Source organism: Gigantopelta aegis, chromosome 15, assembly GCF_016097555.1.
Source record: "Gigantopelta aegis isolate Gae_Host chromosome 15, Gae_host_genome, whole genome shotgun sequence".
Taxonomy (NCBI): Eukaryota; Metazoa; Mollusca; class Gastropoda; order Neomphalida; family Peltospiridae; genus Gigantopelta; species Gigantopelta aegis.
Genome location: NC_054713.1, coordinates 42063919 through 42079779, shown reverse-complemented (window position 1 = coordinate 42079779; position 15861 = coordinate 42063919). Strand labels below are relative to the sequence as shown.

At 39.2% G+C, this 15861-nt stretch overlaps 1 protein-coding gene across 1 annotated transcript in view; it reads right to left on the bottom strand.

The window, feature by feature from the left end:
• Positions 1–14485, bottom strand: part of LOC121390221 (chloride channel protein 2-like) — an 87014-nt gene extending 72529 nt beyond the window's left edge. Inside the window, exon 1 of the mRNA XM_041521989.1 lies at positions 14345–14485. The gene's annotated coding sequence lies outside the window, so the exon portion shown is untranslated. The remainder of the gene's footprint in view (positions 1–14344) is intronic.
• Between the last annotated feature and the right edge of the window lie 1376 nt (positions 14486–15861).

Genomic DNA, 15861 nt, shown 5'->3' with positions numbered 1-15861 from the left:
GATGCGCGGTCGGTTTAGGATCGATCCCCGTCGGTGGCCTCATTGGATTATGTCTCGTTCCAGACAGTGTTCCACAACTGGTGTAACAAAGGCCGTGGTATGTACTATCCTGTCTGTGGGATGGTGCATATAAAAGATCCCTTGCTGCTAATCGAAAAGAGTAGCCCATGAAGTGGCGACAGCGGGTTTCCTCTCTCAATATGTGTGTGGTCCTTAACCATATGTCTGACGCCATATAACCGTAAATATAATGTGTTGAGTGCGTTGTTAAATAAAACATTTCTTTCGACTACTACAGGCAAATCTGTTTTGAGTTTAAAATGGCTACACGACCTAGGTACGGCCCTGGCTAAGTAATACGATCTGTTTTTGATTTTTTAATTGAATTATTACAGTACACGTGTACTCTTTTTATTTGATTGACTAATTGAAATTTGAATTTGTCGCCACATTTTCTAACCAGTCTCGCTAATTATTTATCGTTCTTTAGGAGTCTTGCTTACACCCTGACACGTAGTTAAGAGGCAGATTCAAGGGGAACCAGAGGAACCTGACCCCCCTCCCCCCCCCCCACCTTTAAAAAATGCAAGTGTTTTTGGGTGGATTTTTTTGTTGTTTTTTTTGTTTAAATACAATTTATAATAATTATTCAATTAATGTAAAGGCCTAATGTGATAAAACAAATGTTATACTCTTGTGTATCAGTATTACTTGTTATTACTTGCAGATACTAACACCTTACTTTAATTTCTTTTATTGGGTGCCCTTTTTACAAGATGGCCCATATCACCGTATGCCCTTTCCCTCCAAAAAATGTGTTTATCTGCTCCTGCTATAAACGTTATTTAAAGCCGCACACCCTAGTTCCATCCAGCGAAAATAAATTATAATTTGGTTAATCTACAAACCTGTAACACACTTAGATCACGTTTTTATCAAATGGAGTGAAAAAGCAGGTTTTATATCGATAAATACCATGGGAATGCCCATGTCCCAATTGCTTGAAATAATTTTGAAAGTTAGTATTCTGATGTCACCGGTAGATGTCGCTCGAAGCACAACAATGCCTACGTCACGACAAACTTCACAGAGTGCGCACAGACTTGGGGTGCGTTCTTTTCACCTCTCCTGGACATGTTCCAACTGTTCTGTCCTGGTTGTATCCCCTCTCCAGATATCGTAAGACTTAGCAAAATTATTTGTTTTAAGGGTTTGTAACGTTTTGTATTGAGACACTGTGAAGAACTGTGAAGAAAAATATCACAAATGAACAACAACAAATCGGATGTTGATTGCGCGAACCGTGCACGAGAAAACAAACCGAACCAAAATGATAACGGTCACGTGGTATACCAACATCTGTGACGTTTACACAGGAAGATTCCCTCTAAAAATAGATTGGACCTCGCTTGCTTAACGGTTTTTTCTCGATAGCACGTCTTGTGAAAAAATGCAAAAAATGCATTTCGTGGTTTTACAAACATCAGGATTACCAAAAAGCACTTCAGGTGAATGGAAATGTGTATTCTAAATAATAAAATGTAAGTAAAGTGCAATTTTATTTGTGAAAAATGGGGTTTAATAGCGAAAAACAACGTCGTAATGGTTAACAAATAACTGTAACTAGGGTGTGTCCCTTTAAGGATTTACAAACGTGTTAAAAACAACAACAACAACGTGTAATGAATAATCTCTAGACAGAACAACAAACAGCGCATCAGTCGAAATACGGACGTGATAATGGTACCTCTGTAATCCGTAACTGTGTTTGAGTGTCAGCATCACCTTTAAACTGTCTGTTTATGTCGGAATAGCACGATCAAAGAAACGCCCTGGTCGTACGTAACGGAGTATATATGTTTTAATTGTTTATTAAAGGTATATTGTCACAGACCACTGACCTATTTAATGGTGTAACAAAGTATTACCTGGAATTGTTTTTTTGATTTGTCCCTAAATGTACTTTATTCAACCATCTTCATAACCACCATACTCCATTTATTAATGATATTTTGTAAAAAAATAACTGAATTATGGCAATGGTCCACAATTCAAAAACTGAAATTGCCGAGAGGGTTGACATGGACTTTACTCCATCATGGTTCAGTTAAGGTGAAGCAATAGCTAGATTTGGTTTCTAACAATTAATGTAATTTTTATTTATTATCAGGTTTCTTTTAGAGAAATAAGGTCCTTAAATCTGTGACAGTATGCCTTTAAAGTGTTATATGACAATATGCATAACATTATACAATACAGACATAAGATATATTGCCACCTAGTCTTAATATGGTTATTAGATACCTAAAACATTTTATTACATGAATCTAAAAATAGTGTTGATCATATAAAGGTCTAGAGAAAAAAAAAAAAAAAAAAAAATGTATATCATAGTAATGCTACTAGTAATACTACTACTAATAATAATGCATTATCTACTATAATAAAAAAAGAGAAGATAATAAGAACAAAAATTATATTAATAAACTTGTGTTATAATGTTATATGTCTAAGTCCAAGGGGAGAGAGAGAGAGAGAGAGAGAGAGAGAGAGAGAGAGAGAGAGAGAGAGAGAGAGAGAGAGAGAGAGAGAGAGAGAGAGAGAGAGAGAGAGAGAGAGAGAGGGAGGGGGGGGGGAGGGAGGGAGGGGGAGGACAAAAAATAAATCTTGCAAGTCTATCTCTGGTGAAAAATTATTTAAAAACCAAAGGAAGGAATGAAAGAAACAAAGAAAAAAGAAAGAATTCGAGAAGAAAAAAAAGCAAGTGATTTAATTAAAATAATGAATAAAATAACACAAATATTTCAGATAGGCAGAAAGAGAAAAAAAACGAAAGTAAAGAAAATCCACATAGCGCAGTCTTCTTTTGAAAAAAAGACTTAAATTGTTTGTGACTATATACATAAAACTGTTATAAAAAGACACATCCGGTTAGCATATTACACGGCAATAAACTTACTTACTACACAGCAGAAACCATTCATTGTTATTGCTCAAGTGGATCATTCAACAAGTCCCACATAACATTTAGTGAAATACCAGAAAGAAACACAAATGTTTATTGGATACGTCACAAGATGCAACAAATGAATTTTATTGTCGGTGTTTTAAAACATCCTGCGTCATTACTGACACGTAACGATTAGAAAATTTGAAGCCTAGGGCGAGTTTTAACGATTCATTGGCATGAGGAGGTGTAAAGAACTACATCTCTCTCTCTCTGTCTCTGTCTCTGTCTGTCTGTGTGTGTGTTGTGTGTGTGTTGTGTGTGTGTGTGTGTGTGTGTGTGTGTGTGTGTGTGTGTGTGTGTGTGTGTCTCTGTCTCTCTGTCTCTCTCTCTCTCTCTCTCTCTCTCTCTCTCTCTCTCTCTCTCTCTCTCTCTCTCTCTCTCTCTCTCTCTCTCTCTCTCTCTCTCTCACCCCCTCCCTTATTTTAAGGTGCATTCATCTCTAACTTCCATTTAAGTAATCGCATGTAGACCCCATGAAAAACATCCCATTCTATTTATTTAAAAAAAACAACTACTTTCTTTTTTTAATTTCTTCGAGCATGGGCTTAAAAGTGACTGTCTACACTTAACACAGAAGAAAAGAAAGAACAATAAAAATTGAGTGGGGGGGGGGGGACAATGATAATTTAATTTAAATTATATTATCACTCGAGACATAAGCTTCATAACTAACGTTAGCTAACGCACTACAGCCGTCGGTGGGCCCATTTGGGCTATTTCTCGTTCCAGACATATCAAAGTCTGTGGTATGTACTACCCTGTCTGTGGTATGGTGCATATAAAAGAGATCTCTCTCTCTCTCTCTCTCTCTCTCTCTCTCTCTCTCTCTCTCTCTCTCTCTCTCTCTCTCTCTCTCTCTCTCTCTCTCTCTCTCTCTCTCTCTCTCTCTCTCTCTCTCAATATCTGCGTGGTCCTTAACCATATGTCCGACGCCATATAACCGTAAATAAAATGTGTCGAGTGCGTCGTTAAATAAAACATTTCCTTCTTTCCTAACGCACTACAGTTAATTTAATACGTATTCACACGTCATTACATAAACATCATATTGTATGCTCTTATTATTTCGATAAGCATGTTATACAGGTAATTCAGAAACTATACATCCTAACAGCTGTCGTTAAATAATGTGCATGACAGGGAGTATTCCAGTTCTATACGAATACACACAACCCTTTAACTCCTAAAAACGTTCAGGAACGGCCACCCCATGAGCCCAGCCTCCAACATCGCCAGGGGCGATCAGTTCTATATGGGGTAGGGGCTGGTAATATGGGCGTCAATGAATCTAAGCAGGGCGATGAATTAACAAACCCAAAATAATCCCCCTCCCCCCCCCCCCCCCCCGAAAACTAAATTATATAAACGGTCATGGTTCAGTGACCTCGTTTCATTTGTTTACTTGAAGATGCTTTCTTTTTTTTTTTTTTTTTAAGGTTCACTTGATCACGCGTGCATATTTATATAATCTTTTAAAGATCCAGTATCAGAAACTCTGTAATATTCATACAACGTGCACAAATACACGCATTCATTCTTCCATCTGTACACATGCATACATACATACATACGCACGCGAATGTACATATATACACAAACATTCATACATACATACATACATACGCACACACGCACGTGCATACACATACATACATGCATGCATACATACACACACGCACGCACACGCACACATACGCACATACACATACATACATACATACATAGTTGAGTTAAAGAGCATCCTTTTTATGGATGCCTCAGTAGCTAAGAAGGTATCGTGGCAAGTCTGCAAGTTGCGGGCGATTCGGTGCCATAGGTTCGATTCCCAGCAACGGCATGGGACAATTTGTAAGGCCGGAAAGAATTTAATTATCCCCAGCGCCAGTGCGTTAATATCTATGTATGTAACAGTCAACCTCGACATACATACAATATATAGATATACATACACACACACACACACACACACACACACACACACACACACACACACACACACACACACACACACACACACACACACACACACATACATACATATATACATCCTAAAGTTAAAAGTTAAAGTTTGTTTTGCTTAACGACACCATTAGATCATTTAGACATGTATTCTTAAAGAGAAAACCCGCTACATTTTTCCATTAGTAGCAACAGATATTTTATATCCACCATCCCACAGACATGACAGCAGATACCATGGCTTTTGATATACCAGTCGTGGTGCACTGGCTGGAACAAGAAAGAGCCTTATGGGCCCATCAACGGGGATCGATCCATCCATGTATCCATCCATCCGTCCATCCACCCATCCGTTCAACTGTCCATCCATAAACATGCATCCATCCATCCATCCATGTGCAGGCATGCACGAACATACGCACGCACGCACGCACGCACGCACACATACAGACACACCCACACACACTCGCACATACACGCATAACACATCGTTAAATATTCATTCATTCATTCATTTACATATAAAACAAAGTCTTTTTGTACTTGCGATCCGCTACCAGTGAGTGAAATCCCGGAAACGATTGTATCCTTGTTGTCCTCATAGCAAAAACTAATCGTCTGGCAGCATAATTAAAGTTCTTGGCCAATGATTTTTCAGGGCATAGATATAGATTCTTTACACAAACATTTCTTAACGGTGACGGTAATTTTTCAATAGTGTTGACAGCCGGTATGAATTGCATTATCGCTGGCAGGCATTTTCCACGGTTTTCAGGAGCGGATCCAGGGATGGGGGCGGATCCGTTTCCCTCTTGACATGACATGATTTTTTTCTCCTACGATCATACATTTTTGAAATTGTTTATTCACATAAATTAGGCCCGTAAGAAACGATATGTTAAGTGTGTGAGTGTGTGTGTGTGGGGGGGGGGGGGGGGGGGGGGGGAGAGAGGACGGGCTAACATAGAGGGGCGGACGAACAAAGAAAAACATAGAAAGTAAATATTTTGGGACTAAAGTGTGTGTGGGGGGTGGGGGTGGGGAGGGGCACAAGTACTTGTAAAACATAAAGTAATTGTTTTGAGCCTCAAGTGGGGTTGGTGTGGGGGTACACAGGTACATACACGTACTGTCACCCTGGTTAAAATCACAGCGGTGAACAGAACACAACACAACAGAACTGTATTACACCCAGGGCGGTTCAGTTCAGTTCAATTTATTTTAAATATTCAAGTGGGGTTCAAGCGTGCTGCCCTGGGCACACACCTCAGCTATCTGGACTGTATATCCAGAACAGTGGGTTATTAGTTAGTTATATTGGTTAGTGGGAGAGAAGTCGGTGTAGTGGTCTTACACCTACCCACTGAGCTGTTAAAACTCAGTCTGGGCGGGAGCCGGTGGAGAAGTGCGAACTCAATACCTATCAGCCCTGGGGCCAATAGCTTAGCATCTACACTACCAAATTAAAGCTGACATTTGCACTGGTTTTCGTTTGGTAGAGCCTATACGAGGCGTGACTGAAAAGGACTCGGTTTAACTAGAACGGGCCTGCCTACCTGCTATTTTCAAAAGTTAAGGTTTGTTTTGTTCAACGACACCACTAGAGCAAATTAATTTATTAATCATTGGCTGTCGGATGTCAAACATTTAGTAATTTTGACATATAGTCGTAGAGAGGAAACCCGCTACATTTTTCCCACATCAGTAGCAAGGGATCTTTTATAATATTATGCAGCATCCCTCAGAAAGGATATCACATACCATGGTCTTTGATAAATCAGTCATGGTGCACTAGCTGGAGCGAGACATAATCCAATGAGGACCGACGGGGATCGATCCCAGACCGACCGCGCATCAAGTGAGCGCTTTACCACTAGGCTATGTTCCGCATCTGCCACTGTTGAAGGTCCACACACTTCTGCCAATGGTATTGCAATCATGGATTCTTCCTGCAGGTGGCCTCAGATTACAGTTATCTTCCCATTTGTCCGCGCAAGTAGTCTGCTGTTTGACTGTGTTTATTTCATGGCAGACAGCTATGAAGTGGCAACTATTTGACTGAAGTGACAGGAGAGAGCCTGTAATTTGTAAACATGTGTAACTTGTTGACATTGAAGACTTGTTTGTGGTAATTCCGGCCCATGCAAAAGTAGTTCTTTTTGTGTAAAATAGGTGTACTCCGGTCTGGTTTAGAGGGTGTGTTTGTTTAAACCAATATGCTGGGAGAAAGAGCTGGACAACTGGGGTTGTCCTTTTCAGGGTATGTGTCCCCCAGGCAAGCAGGCAGGCAGGTAGGCAAAGGTACATACGAAATTAATTGTGGTCTGAGGCCAGGTGAAAGATCTCAACATCAGAAATGACGTCATTAATAACACTTTCCTGAATTTCCCGAAAAATCCGGAATTGTCGATCCGTATCCGGAATTCCGTAATTGATGCCAAATAGCCATAATATTTTTCAAATTCACTCTATATATATATATTTCTTTTTAAAACAACTAATTCTTATTACATTCTACATTTTCGGGATTAAATATCTTTATCTCTGATTTTTAACCTGAACTCTGTGTTGTCTACTGATTATTAGATGTTTAATGCCTGCCAACTAACTCCTTTTTTTTTAGGTTAGTGAAAAGATGAAAATCAGTCGGTGCATGATCTGGGGAATACGGTGGGTGATCGATAAACCAGAAGCAACAATCTTGCAACCTTCATGGACAGCACGTTGTCATGGTGATCTGATTTTTGTTTTCTTGTCTAAATAGTTGTTTGCTAGCTCGAGTGTCCTCTAGCGTTATTCTAGTATATGTGAGAATAACGCTAGAGATGACTGTGCGTAATAATTCGGGAATCTTGGACAACCAAATGGTCGCCAGCTACTGTGTCTGAAATACGCATTTTGTTCCCTAAATCTGATGACATGGACCTTAAAGGGACAGTCCTAAGTTTGCTGCAATTTGTAAGATGTTATTGACTAACCGAGACTTTTTAACGATTGTAATTACATATCAAATATATTTTTCTGCATAAAATATTAGTGACTGTATATTAAACGTGTTTCTGACCGTTCTAATATTTGTACTAGGTTAAATTTCATTTTATTTCCTAAAAACTATTTTTTCGTACATACGAAATTATTTGAAGACAAAATCCAGTTTGGTCTTCTTACAAATATTGAGATGACCAGAAACACATTGAATATACAGACACTGATATTCTAAACAAGAAAATATATTTAATATGTAAGTTTAATCGTAGAAATATTTTATTAGTCGGAAACATCTTACAATGCAGCAAACTCAGGAATGTCCCTTTAATAGTTTGATTATTCCCGAGTCGAACCATGACATTAAACATTACAAGTTGGTAACCGGTATCGACACTAGACGAAGAAACCCTACACCCCTATGCGAAACTCCATTATTGTTGTGCTGACGTAGGGCAAAGTGTGTGAACAGGTGGTTAGCCGTCGGTCTTGCATAATTATGCCCATCTTCATAAATCAAGGCTAATATTCGTTCCTCGTATTCAGCCTTGATACATGTAGTCAAGATTACTGATATCCACTACTAGCGCCCTCTATTGGAAGAAAATTTGTAACACCGATTATGTCCCTTACACGATGACATCGCTGACCAATCACAGCATCGGTAACATGTGACAATCTTGAAAGCAATATCAAAAATTAAGGTCTCACTACACAGATGTCATCTGCCATTGAAACCCATGTTAAACTGCCCAACTTCAAGCGAAGATTGCCCATAGAACGGGTTCTCGTTGGCACTAATAACATACACCATTGCGAACATACATTATATAAGCATTTATATTCACTCCAAAATTGTGAACATTTCCGGCTCAGTTTTTTGCCATAAACCGCATCTGGCTGTAGTACCGGTCCGAACAGGTGGTTCATTAACCGATTCACTCCGGCTGTCACTTGCGCTATATATCCATGTCCCAAAAGGTCGATGCACAATATTACAAAATAACATTGGCAAAATACAGCCAGAAGGCTTACCATTAAACATACATATTGTTTTAATTCTTCACCATTTCCTAGAAGTGAATATGTGAACCATAACATGTGCCACAATTAGGAACTATAGTCATCAATGAACTCTCACCCGGAAGTGATCTGTGTAGTGAGACCTAACCGCCGGACGCTGACGCTGCCATCTTTGTTTACAATAAGAAGGGAATCTATAAGGAGCGTTGCGATTCGTTGCAATCAGATCTCATCGCATCCAATGAAATTTAAGCATTTTGTGGCACGATTTCTTGACGACATGTATCAAGGCTGAATACGAGGAACGAATATTAGCCTTGATTTATGAAGATGAATTATGCCATGTACACGACCCCTTCCTGGTTATCCGGAGAACTTTTAGATCACCCCTCGTATAACAGACACACAGGCATCATTTCCCGCAGGTGGTGGGATTTCAGGGGTTCAGGAGGTCCCCTTTTTTAATTATCGTCCTTCTTCGGAAATCCTTAGATTTGCCCTTGTTAGCTTGTTGGGTGGTCGATTGAAGGGAAATATTAGGTCAACCCGGAACTATACCCAAACTAAATTTGATATTGTTGCAAGCCTCATCTGGGCCGTTAAAACCATCCAGTAACACCATATTAACACCAAAAGTTAAAATCTAAAAGGCGAAAGTCTGTTTGTTTGTTTTGTTTAACGACACTACTAGAGCACATTGATTTATTAATCATCGGCTATTGGATGTCAAACATTTGGTATTTTTACATTTAGTCTTAAAGAGGAAACCCGTTACATTTTTACATTAGTAGCAAGGGATCTTTTATATGCACCATCCCACAGACAGGATGGCACATACCACGGCTTTTGATATACCAGTTGTAGTGCACTGGCTGGAACGAGAAATAACCCAATGGGCCCACCGACGCTAAAATGGCGAAAGTGCGCCTTTAAATGTAAAGGGTTACATATCAGTAGTGACAGAATATATGTATTTTTTAAAATCTGTGTTTGATGGCGTGATGTATAGTAATAGTGCGAGCTAACGACCGAGAGTGTATCCAGTACAGTGTGTTTTATGAGACGGTGATGTATATTAATCATCAGTGCAAGCATGTGATGTACGTAGGCTAATACTATGTTGCACAGAGTGAAAAGAAAAGAAGAGAATGTTAACCCTTTTAGCTTCACCGCAGTGCATTTTAAACCAGCTTAAATTGTTTTAAATAAATAATTATTAAAAAAAAAGTTATGTGCAAGTCTAAGTAATTTTGTAGGTTTGGGGGGTGGGGGGGGGGGGGGGGGGGGGGTAGACTAGACTGGCGGGATAAGATGTAGACCTATTTATATAAATATGAAAATTAAGATTTATTTTTGAAAGAGCGAAACCACCAAAATTCTAAAAAAAATCTAAAATGGTCTAAACTGAAAAAAAGAAAATGACTAATGTTTTTAACTCAGGTGTTTTCAACGGGTGACACCCCTCCCCCGAGAAAAAAATAAATAATAATAATTAAAAAAATAATGAAATAATGAAATAAAATAAAATTAAATTAAATTAAATTAAATTAAATTAAATTAAATTAAATTAAATTAAATTAAATTAAATTAAATTAAATTATATTATATTATATTATATTAAATTAAATACATTTTGAAAACAATATCCTGCATTCTTCAAGTAAAACTCATTATGACAAATAAATGTATATTGTGAATATATGCATGTTTAAAAAAAAAAAAAAATCGCTTTGAGCATGGGTGCCTGAAGCCAATGGCGGCGACTCAGCTAATATGCTTGTTCTGGAAAAGGTTTGCATTTGCTGTCTTCTGGCATTTTCTGTTTAAAAGTTATTTTAAATCATAAGTTGAATTCTACATACTGAGGTGCTTACGTCATAGAATCGAATCACCACAGTGACCCCTTGTCAAATTCCGGTGCCCCAAAGGCCGTGATATGTGTAGTCCTGTTTTTTTTAATGACATCACTAGAACACATTGATTTATTAATCATCGGCTATTACATGTCAAACATTTGGTAATTTTTGATAATATTTCTGAAATTAAGCGTCCTTATTATTAATGAATAGCATACTTGTATGAGAAAATATTGTGTATTGTTTATTAACATAATTATTTCTTGAAGATCAACTATATATACCATTTGTGTATAAAGAATATATTGATTTGAGAGATATGTATATTGTACCCTTTATTAAAGCAAATGCAAGGAAAGGTGGGGGGAGGGGAGAGGAGGGGCCGCCTGTACTGGCAGGTGCAAGGGAGCACCAGCAGCCCGATCAAATCGGTAGCAGGCGGGTGGGGGTGGTGGTGGTGCTATGGAATTTTGAATGGAGCAATTAATGCCAAAGAGAAAGGGTGCGCAATTTTGATTGAGGAAATTTGGCGCAATTTTGAACGGTCGGTCGAAAGGTAAATGGCATAGGTTTTGATATTAGTGAATCGAGAGTAGCTCGTTAATTTTATACCTCTACGATGCTGTGGTGTCTCCCTACGTTGCCCATAGGTCCCTTAGAAAGGGCCTGACCGCTTCTGGCCGTGGCATGGCAACCCAGGGGAGACTCGTGCAATTGTGTTTTTCCATTAGCAGCAAGGGATCTTTTATATGCACCATCCCACAGACAGAATAGCACATACCACGGCCTTTGATATACCAGTCGTGGTACACTGGATGGAACGAGAAATAGCCCAATGGGCCCACCGACGAGAATCGATCCCAGACCGACCGCGCATCGCGAGCATCAAGCGAGCGCTTTACCACTGGGCTAAATCAGCCGTAGGAGTACTTAGACTAGCAAATGGACAGAGCGGAGAGTTGGCCAACTTCGTCTTGGCAGTTGGCAGTCTGAATATAGCGTAACAATTATTCTTATTAAATTTATGTCATCTCAAAAGGAACAAATATATCAAGATTTCTTTATCATGTATATATTACGATGAGAATGAATCGTGAAGATTTGTTCACCGTAGCCTATGGTATCTTGGTATATGGCATATTGATGTGTAAAACAAATGGAGACAGTGAAAAACATCTAAAGAGATATCATCGATGTCTATACCCGGAAGGCATTTGCTGTCGTTGGTTGACACTAGAACAGTCCCGCAAGGTGAACAACCGGAAGTTTTGCTGAATATGCTATAAAGATAATGAAGTATAACAACCTGTTCAAATAGTTGACCTGCATGAAATATGCACATATGTTAAAGGTTACATACCATCATTAATCACGCCATGCAGTTCAATACAATTTCTATGTCAGAATATATATTCTGTGAAAAATACAACAGTATAAAGAGGGTCACGTGATTACTAATTTTAGGGAGTGCTCTAAACTGACAAGTACCGTGTAAAAAAAAAAAGAAGATAAATATAGGTTGACCACGAAATTTGTCAGGTAACAACTCTCATGCCTGGTCACTGCCTCGTGTTGCTGTTATACAAGTGGCACTATACCACTTGAACAGTTGTTATCAGTTAGTACAAGTAACTTACAACCTACGTGTAATCATCAAAGAAAGATTTCAAAAAGTATATAAGCATTTTGTAGTAATTTTTTTTATGAGGAACTACTTCCTAAACCGGACAAATGGCAATGTGTTGCCTAAAGTGACAGACCAAAGTTTTTAAACACTACGCCAATTCCTCACTGTTAGAGCCGTTTTTGATAACTGAAATCAGACATTGCTTAGATTTTGTTGTTTAGATTTTCCATTTCCCTACATCCGAAGTGTTTCTGGTCATCCCGGTGTTTGTAATATCAGGAAATGTATTTTTGATGTTTCAAAAACGTACGGACCTCTGAGAAGTGATCGTTAAGGGTGTTTCGGTGTGACTAACTCTTGTTTCGCTATATTGTAACTTTATCCAAACGTGTTACAGGTTAGTAGACTGACCAAACTTAATGTCCATTTTCACGGGTTGAAACTAGGCTTTGCGACTTAAATTAACAAAAATGTTTGTTTTGTTTAACGACATCACGAGAGCACATGGATTAATTTATCATTGGCTATTTATTATAACCAAATATGTTAACTATTGTTGAATATTTCTCATTCCAGCCATTGCTCTACAACTGGTGTAACAAAGGCTGTGGTATGTATTATCCTGTCTGTGGGATGGCACTTGTAAAAGATCCATTGCTGCTAACTGAAAAGAGTAGACCATGGCGTGACGGTGCCTGGTGTCATTCTAATTATCTGTGTGGTCCTTAAAGTTTCTTTTGTTTAACGACACCATTAGAGCACATTGATTAAAAAGTCATCGGCTATTGTATGTCAAACATTTGGTAATTCTGATTCATAGTCATCAAAGGTAACCCGCTACATTTTTCTATTAGAAACAAGGGATCTTTTATATGCACTTTCGCACAAACAGGAAAGAACATACCACGGCCTTTGACCAATTGTGATGCACTGGTTGAAAAGAGAAAAAACCCAATCAGTTGAATGGATCCACCGAGGTGGTTCGATCCTGCGACGCAAGGACCTCATGAAAGCACTCAACTGACTGAGCTAAATTCCGCCCCTGTGTGTGGCACTTAACCATAAGACTGACGCCATATAGCCGTAATTAAAAATGTGTTGAGTGCGTCGTTAAATAAAAATTTCTTCCTTTCGGTTGATTCCTATGAATGACTGCTCAACACAAATTTGCCTGTGGTTGAATCTAATAAAACATGGCCATTGTGTAATATTTATGATATCACATGATGGTCACAAACACCTTGGGGATCAATTTAAACTGGCTGTTTGGCTGTAACAACAAATAGTTTAATTTTAAACAGTAGAATATGAGCGGAAACACGCTACCACCACATAGGTTACTCCTAGCGAATAGCAGCAAATTATCTATCCATAACCATCTCTTTCTCTCCCCCCCCCCCCCCCTCTCTCTCTCTCTCTCTCTCTCTCTCTCTCTCTCTCTCTCTCTCTCTCTCTCTCTCTCTCGCTTAAAATACTATTGAGTCTATTGCGGATCCAGAGGGGATTCACCACAGGAGTTCGGTGCCCCCCCCCCCCCTCCAGTTTGGAGTGACCTTTTTAAATTACTTTTTTTTTAATCATCATGCACAATATACAACACTAAATTGCCCTGAAAATGCGTCTCTGAGCATCTCAAATGTTCTGGGGAGTATGCACCCTAACACCCTCCCACCTTCACCTAAGAGATATCGCTCATTTGCCTTCGACAAACTTCAGTTGCTGGGGGGGGGGGGGGGGGACCTCTTTTACAAACTCCTGGATCTGCCCCTGCTGTCCACTTCGAGAGATCGATCCTGGAAGTCTGGGAACCATCGCACATCATGCGAGCGCTCTACCCACTGAGCTAAACACCCGTTCCACTAACCACCACAAGATAATTCTTACCTTTAAGCCAATGACATCAGTTCTTCCTAAAAACTCTTAGACGATTAACACCACAGAATATATCGCTTGAAAGTTTGATAAAATATTCATCGAGGATTCAACATTCAAAACAGTGGCGATAGCCTCGCCAAATCCTGACATGTTAACTTCGCCAAATGGCGCGCGCATAAGGCTGTAATGCAGAAGGATCTATTTTCGTATGGTCCGCATTCTCGTACCATCAATCTTTATGTTTATCGCGCGAAGACGGGGCCGCTGGCGATGTGTTGACAATACTTAGCTAACGTCATCAAAGTGAGTCTCGTTCTGGTATTACGACGAGACTTCCATAACATAACAGTATGCTATCACGGCAGTAGCATTATGTCGGTCTATGCACCTCTTTATACTTACATAACGCAGATCAATGGATGGCCATCAAATATCTATATTATGATTATATACATGTGTAATATGGGTATATATCTCACAGTGACCTACATTATAGTGTGTGTATTCTTGTGCGGTCAGTGGTCGAATGATTAATAACGCAGAAACAGCTATTACGGTTTTCGGAATACCTGGTGTCACTACATGCCACGCGAATTAAAAGGACCACATTACAAACTCAGCTGGTACAGGTTTAAACGAATTGTAATATAAATGGTATCTAACGGTCACGGATGTAGTATTCTGTTTGTTATATATCGTCCAAAACTAGGTTTAAAATAAATTTAAAGGTCTGGGGGTTTTTCAACAAAAACGTATTTACGGAACTTGCTCAAGCAAATAACTTATGCGTCATAGAGTCATAGAATTAACAGTTTGAGGTTGACGTTTGCGTCACAGAACTTTCAGTTTCGATCGTGCTTATTTCATTGGATTGAAATGTGGCGACTGGTTTATCACCGTGAAGCGCGCTTGTAGATTGCATATGCGTCATAGTGTCATAGAGCAATTAGGTTTAGGTTGTCGCGCTTATAGATCGCATAGATCGCTTCATTAGGAAAAATGTAGCGGGTTACCTCTGATGATCACGTGCCAGAATTACCAAATGTTTGACATCCAATAGCCGATGATTAATTAATCAATGTGCTCTACTGGTTTCGTTAAACAAAACTTTTTTTTTTTTTTTACTGCTGTCCTGTTCTGAGATAGACAGATTAGTAGAACAAAAAAGTGACGTAATTGAACAAATATCCGTCACGAAGTGTTATACTTCATATAAATTATGTTAATAATATCACACGCCTAGCGGCACGACAAGTTCTACTAATGTTCTTACGCAACACAATGATTGATGCTGCCGCCGAGTGACCAGTGGAGTTCAGAGTGTCATGGATAACCAGTCACCAATGGTCAGTCATTGTTTATTGACTCACACTGTGGTCAAACTACGGCGCGTTTCCGTGACAGAAACATCAGAAGAATGGTCAAACGTTCACACTGATGAGCGTAGGTGTACCGACTTCGGTGGGTTGGCCACCGGACGTACCGCTTGTAGGTAGTGGGTTCACCTCCCGATACCGGCTTCCACC